The sequence below is a fragment of the Vombatus ursinus genome, unplaced genomic scaffold, assembly GCF_900497805.2.
Source record: "Vombatus ursinus unplaced genomic scaffold, bare-nosed wombat genome assembly UNPS02014786.1, whole genome shotgun sequence".
NCBI classification, from domain to species: domain Eukaryota; kingdom Metazoa; phylum Chordata; class Mammalia; order Diprotodontia; family Vombatidae; genus Vombatus; species Vombatus ursinus.
The window spans coordinates 16,362,916-16,369,669 of NW_020954564.1; positions in this window are offsets into that span (position 1 = coordinate 16,362,916).

Genomic DNA, 6,754 nt, shown 5'->3' on the forward strand with positions numbered 1-6,754 from the left:
AGATCTGTCCTTAGCCCTGTTCTGTTCAACATCTTTAACATTGGTTGGGGAAAAGATATATTTGAGCTGCTTATTAAACCTGAAGAAGACAGCGAGATGGCTAGCATAATTAACAAAAATGGGACCCATTAATATCAGGAGAGGGTAGAATGGATGAATGAAAAAAGTACTTATTAAGCACTGGTTATGAGCAAAATACTTGGTTCTCTTCAAATTTTAGCTGTATTAGCTTTTGTTTGAGCAAAACTTTTAAATGGTAAGCACTGGAGAGGGACAGTCTCTTCTCTCCAGGAGTTCATGTTCTCATAGGAGTAGAAAACACATATGGGAATTTTCAACCACAAGTCATATGAAAAGACCCCATGGTCCTTGGGGTACAGATGCAAAGTACATAGTAATTCATCTTCCATTTTTTCCATTGATAAAATCATACCCATTTATGATGTCTTTGGTGGGAAAACTTTTCCTTTTTTGTTTCCTTTTTGCTCTGAACTTAACAAAGATAAAATTAAAAGAGTATCGCCATATGCAATGTGGAATAGAATGACTTACCATTAGGCAAATATAGTGCTGGGAAAACTGAAGGCAGTCTGGTACCATAAATCAGGATAAGTTCCAAATGGATACATGACTTAGATATAAAGAATGACATCACAAACACATTAGAGAAGCAAGGAAGAAACTACCTATCGGATCTATGCACAGGGGAAGAGTTCATGACCAGACAAGAGATAATGAAAATCACAGAAAGTAGAATAAAGGACTTTTGATTGCAAAAAATTTAAAAGTTTTGCACAAACAATGCTAATGCAACTAAAATTTGAAGAGAGGCAAGCAAGTGAAAAAAATCTAAAATCTCATCTCTAAGATACATAGAAAACTCAAATTTATAAAAATAAGAGCCATTGACTCCACTGATAAATCATAGTGGTACCCTGGGGTCAAAGGATACAAACAGGTAGTTTTCAAAGGTAGAAAACTAAGCTACCAATAGTCACATAAAAAAAAAAAACTTTAAATCACCAATAATTAGAGTTACAAATTAAAATAACTATAGTTTCTACTTCACACCCATCAGATTGGCAAAGTTGACAAAAATGACAAGTGCTGGAAGAGCTGTGGGAAAACAGGTCCATATACTGTTGAAAGAACTTGGAACTGGTCCAGCTATTCTGGAAAGCATATTGAAACCACGCCCCACCCAAATTATTAACTGTGCATATCCTTTGACCCTGTGATATCACTATTAGACCTATACCCAAAAAAGACCAAATAAAGAGGAAAAAGGACCCACTGTATACCAAATATTTATAGCAACTCTTTTTGTCATGGCAAAGAATTAAAAATTAAGGGGATTTCCATCAATCGGAGAATGTCTAAACAAGTTATGGCATAGGAATATGATGTAATTATATTGTGCTGTAAGAAATTATCAAGGGGATGGTTTCAAAGAAACCTGGGAAGATGTGCATGAACTGATACAGAGTGAAGTGAGCAGAACTATGAGAACAATTTATACAATAGCAGCAACATTGTAAAGACAAACAACTTTAAAAGACTTAAGGACTCAAATCAGTGTAATTGCCAACCAAAGTTCCAGAAGACCCAAGATGAAACACACTCCCAATATTCATAGAGGTAGACTCACTCTAGACTTTGATGGACTCAGAGCATAAATTGGCACTTTATAGGGGGGATGTAGACAATGATGGAATTTGTTTTTCTTAACTATACATGCTTATAGTGGGTTTTGTTTTTCTTGCTTTCTCAATGGGGGTGGGGGAAAAGATGGGAAGGAGAAAAGTTGGACTGTCATTGTTTAAAAAATAAAATTCAATTTTAAAAAGGAAAATGTAAATCTGAAGCTCAAGTATAAAAAGATGAACTGCTTAGATGCAGGATGGGCATCAGGGCATGTGAAAAATACCTGAGGATTTCAGGAGACTGAAAACTCAATATGAGACAACTATGTATTATAGGAGCCAAAATCCCTTAACAAAATGTTAGGCTGAAATAGAGTGTCCAGAACTAGGAAGGAAATGGTCTTAGTGTTCTTTGCTTGGGCTTGAACCCATCTGGGGAACTGCATTTAGTTCTAAGCCCCATATTTTGAGAAGGGCCTTCACAAACTGGAGCATATCTAGAGAGTCAGGAGGATTGTTAAGAGCATTTGAAACCATGGCATATGAGGATCAGGTGAAGGACCTAGAGATATTTATCCTAGAGAGGAAAAAGACACAGGGCAGAAAGACAAGGAATTACTGCTATTTTCAAGTATTTGAAAGGTCATCATGTCAAAGAAGGATTACCAAGATCAGAACTAAAGAAATTTGTGGGAATTGATAAGCGGTCCACTTAAGGTCAATAGAAGAAAGAACATTCCTGAGAAAAATGTATTTCCTCTTCATTGCATAGGTGGAGGAATACGGCATTACATGTTGACGTATTGATTTGTTTTGCTAAAATATTTTTTAAAATCTTTGTTTCAAGGGATAGCTTAGTGGGGAGGGAAATAGGGAGGGATATATCCAGGAACAAAAAAAATAAATTACTGATTTCTTATTATTTGATATATTATTGACTATATACAATGTTTAGTACATAGTAGACTCTTAATAAATTCTTGCCTTAACTTCACACACACACATCCATCCATCCATACATACATATACACACATATTTGTGTATTTTTTCAAATAAATATCCACTCTCCATCTCTTGGGACCTGGTTGGGTTGTTGCTATATAGTTGGAAGGGATCTCAATGAGAACCTAGTCCAATAGTTCCTGGAGCATTCCTTTCTTTTCTTTTTTCCACTTAACACTTTTTTTCCAATTACATATAAACATAATTTTTCTCCCTCCCTCCCTCTCCTCATCCCTACCCAAGACAGCAAGCAATCCAATATAGGTTATGTATATACAATCAGAACAAAAGGGAAAAACCAAGAAAAAAACAAAAAAAGAAAAAAGTGAAAATAGTATGCTTCCAACTGCATTCAGACTCCATAGTTCTTTCTCTGGATGTGGACAGCATTTTCCATCTCAAGTATTTTGGAATTGTCTTGGATCATGGTATTGCTGAGAAGAACTAAGTCTGTCACAGTTGATCATCACACAATGCTGCTATTACTGTGTGCAATGTTCTTCTGGTTCTGCTCACTTCACTCTGCATCAGTTCATTCGAGTCTTTACAGGTTTTTCTGAAGTCTGCTTGCTCATCATTTCTTAGAGCACAATAGTATTCCATTACATTCATATACCACAACTTATTCAGCCATTCCCCAATTAATGGGCATACCCTCAATTTCCAATTCTTTGCCACCACAAGAAGAACTCTGTAACATTCTTTTCACTACGTAACATCGTTTTTCGATGCAGAAGCTTCTATGGGGATACAACTACAGACAGTTTTGCCTTCATGTAAATTTGTATTACGTAAACTAGACTTTATATAAAGAATTCTGAAAGGCATGGGAAGATGTAACCAAAACATGTATGAAAAGAGTTTTCAAAAAAGTATGCCCATAGTTACTTCTGGATTTTTGTGGATTTGACAAGAGTAACAAAATTGTAAAACTAGCACAAGAGTCAAAGCTAGAAGTGGATGAGAACGATGTGGAGATGACAGAGGAGAATTGTCAAATGAGGATATAACTGAGCCACAAGGCTGCAAAGATTGCAGAAGAAGAAAGGAAAGCTTCAGAACCCAAAGTTGAACCAAAAAGGCTCCTAACAAAACAGTTGGCAGAAGCATTTCATTATTTGAGCGAATTTTTTTTCTTGTATTGGAAAGATGAATCCAAATACTTTAAGATTTTTAAAAGTTCAAAGACTAGTTGAGGATAATATTGCTTGCTATAGTCGGATATATGAGGGGAAAAAGGAGAGGGCCACTGTCCAAACATCTCTTGATAGCTTCATAAAAAAGTTGCACAGCTAGTGATAAAGGCTGGGTGCGGTGGGTAGGGAAGGGTAACATATCGCACACCTATGTTAACTTTTCTTCACAGTATTGCACATCACTAACTTTACTTTTCATTTCACAATTCTGTTTATTATCATGGTACAGTATTTAATATACTTGCCTTTCAGTACATTTTATAACTTTCAGTACATAAAGGTATTATTTTGTGTATAACCTTTTTTCATATGAGCTAAGTGAAGGGGGTACATAGGGGCAAATTTGCATTACATAAAAATTGCTTCACTTAAAGGTCTGCTGAACCGTCCAGTTACATAAAGCAAGAAATGTCTACGCCTCCTTTCAGACAAATTCACCCTGCATAGAGTCAGTAGAGTCATTCTGAAACTGGATGGCTAGTGGAGCCTACTGACAACTTTATTCCATCTGGGGGCGCTAGAGCACTTGCCAGATTTCTTGAATACAATCCAAATGGAACCCCAGTAGGATGCTAGTCACATTAATCCGTGGAGATTTTCCTCTCAATCCCTCTTCAGCGGGGCAATGAATAAGGTCCTCCCACCATGGAGGTGGATCTGTAACTACATCTATAACTCTAAGTGAAACCAGAATTGTCCAAACACAAAAAAAAAAACAAACCAAAAACACCTCATTCCATAGCACTTTTGTAATACTGCAAAGCACTTTCTTTTAAAACATATTTCACTGATTACTTTCATTTTTTATGTCATTTGTATTTCCTGATCTATCTGCTTCTACTTCCAGAAACATGTCTTAAAACAAAGAACAAAAGAAAAGGAAAAGTCAGTTCAGCAAAATTAACAAACATAATTTAAAAATCTTACATCATATGCAATGTTCTGTCACCCAGCCATCTCAAAGGAGCAGGAAGACATGTCTTCTCATATCTCTTCTTTGGAGCTAAGCTTGATTGTTATAATTTTTCATCATTCAGTTTCAATTGTTTATTTCTTTGTTGTTATTGTTTCCATTCATATTCTTGCAGCCATTGTGTCTGTTTTTCTGGTATGATCTTTAATAATCAGATCATGTACCCACTTTGAATTTATTGTGGTATGTAGTATAAGAAGGACATCAAGGTGGCTCAATGGAGAGAGCCCCAGGCCTGGAGCGAGTTCACATCTGGCCTCAGACACTAGCTGTGTGATTCTGGGTAAGTCGCTTAACCCTGTTTGCCTCAGTTTCTTCATCTGTAAAATGAGCTGGAGAAGGAAAGGGCAAACCACTCCAGGATCTTTGCCAAGAAAATAAAGATTCGGACAGGACTAAAAAACGACTAAACAGAATTCCTAGAAGCAGTACTCCAAATCACTTCCCAGCTACTGGTAAACCGTGTTGTCACAGACCTAGGATCTACCTCCTTTTTAGCCCCCATTGATGTCTTGTCATCCTCTATTAGAGTATAAGCTCCTTGAGAGCAAGGGCTGCCTTGCTTACTTGTGTTTGTATCCTCAGTGCCTAGCTCAGTGCTTGGCACACAGTAAGTGCTTAATAAATGCTTTATCATTCATTCATTCATTATTATGCATTTTAATCATAGCATCTCAGAATTAGAAAAGATGACAAGAACTCAATTCTTTCCTGAATCAAAAATCTTTTCTACAACATCCCAGAAATCATCCTACTTCTTTTCAAACACCTGCACAGAATGGGAATTCACTACTTCCTGAGGCAACCCATTCTATTTTGGACAGATTTGATTGTTAGGCAGTGCATCCTTAGATCAAGCTTAACTCTGCCTCCCTGTAATTTACCCCCCATTGTTCCTGGTTCTTCCTTACTGGGCCAAGCAGAACATGCCTTCTAGCTCTTTCATATATCAGCCCTTTAATTACATGAGCCCCTTCTCCAGGCTAAATATGTGCAGGTCTTTCAAACAATCTTTACATGAAATAGTCTCTACTATTCTCAACATCATGGTTGTTATTCCTCAAACATGCTCCAACTTATCAATCCTCTACCTAAAATGTGATACCCAGAAATGAGCACAATACTACAGATGAGGTCTGACTAGAGCTGAGGAAGGCAGGATTACCATCAGTCTTCTAGTCTGGGCACAAATTAATGTATCCCTATGTTTGTTTGCCTTTTTTAGATCATTAGATCACACTCTTGATGCACATGAATCTTTCAGTGCACTAGAACTCTCAGATCTTTATGTGAACTGTTTTCTAGTCGTACCACACTTCCCATACCACACATCTGCAGCTGATTTATTACTTCAAATATAACCATTTACATTTAGACCCATGAAATTTCATTTTGACATATGCATAAAAAGGAGCTTTTTTGGAGCAAAGATTTTAAAGTTGATTTTTGCTCCACCAAATAAAATACCTTTTATAATAAAAAAATAATAAATGCATCCAGATATTGTATTCTCTTCCCCTTTAAACCATTTGTGTGACTGTGAGGATGTGACCCACTATAGAATATCATCTGCAAAATTCTGGTTATTGCTTTCTCATATTTTCATCAAGAATGCTCTCAATACATAGATGATCGCTAACATTTATATAGCACTTTAAGGGTTGCAAAGCACTTTATATATATAGTCACATGTGTACATCATTCTTAGAAAAAATTTTTATCAAGATGAGAAGATAAATATATGTGATTATCAACAGCAAGAAGATGTTGGTGTCCTATTAGTTGCTTTTGGAGAGGAGAAATTTTATCTGTGATTTTTTTTCCCAATTTTTTGCTATCTTCACTTCGAGATATCTTAAAAAGTGATGCTTCAATGTCACCACAATGACAGCGTGTATTTGGTGTGGTCAAGCCTCACCTCCTGACTTTATACTTTTAT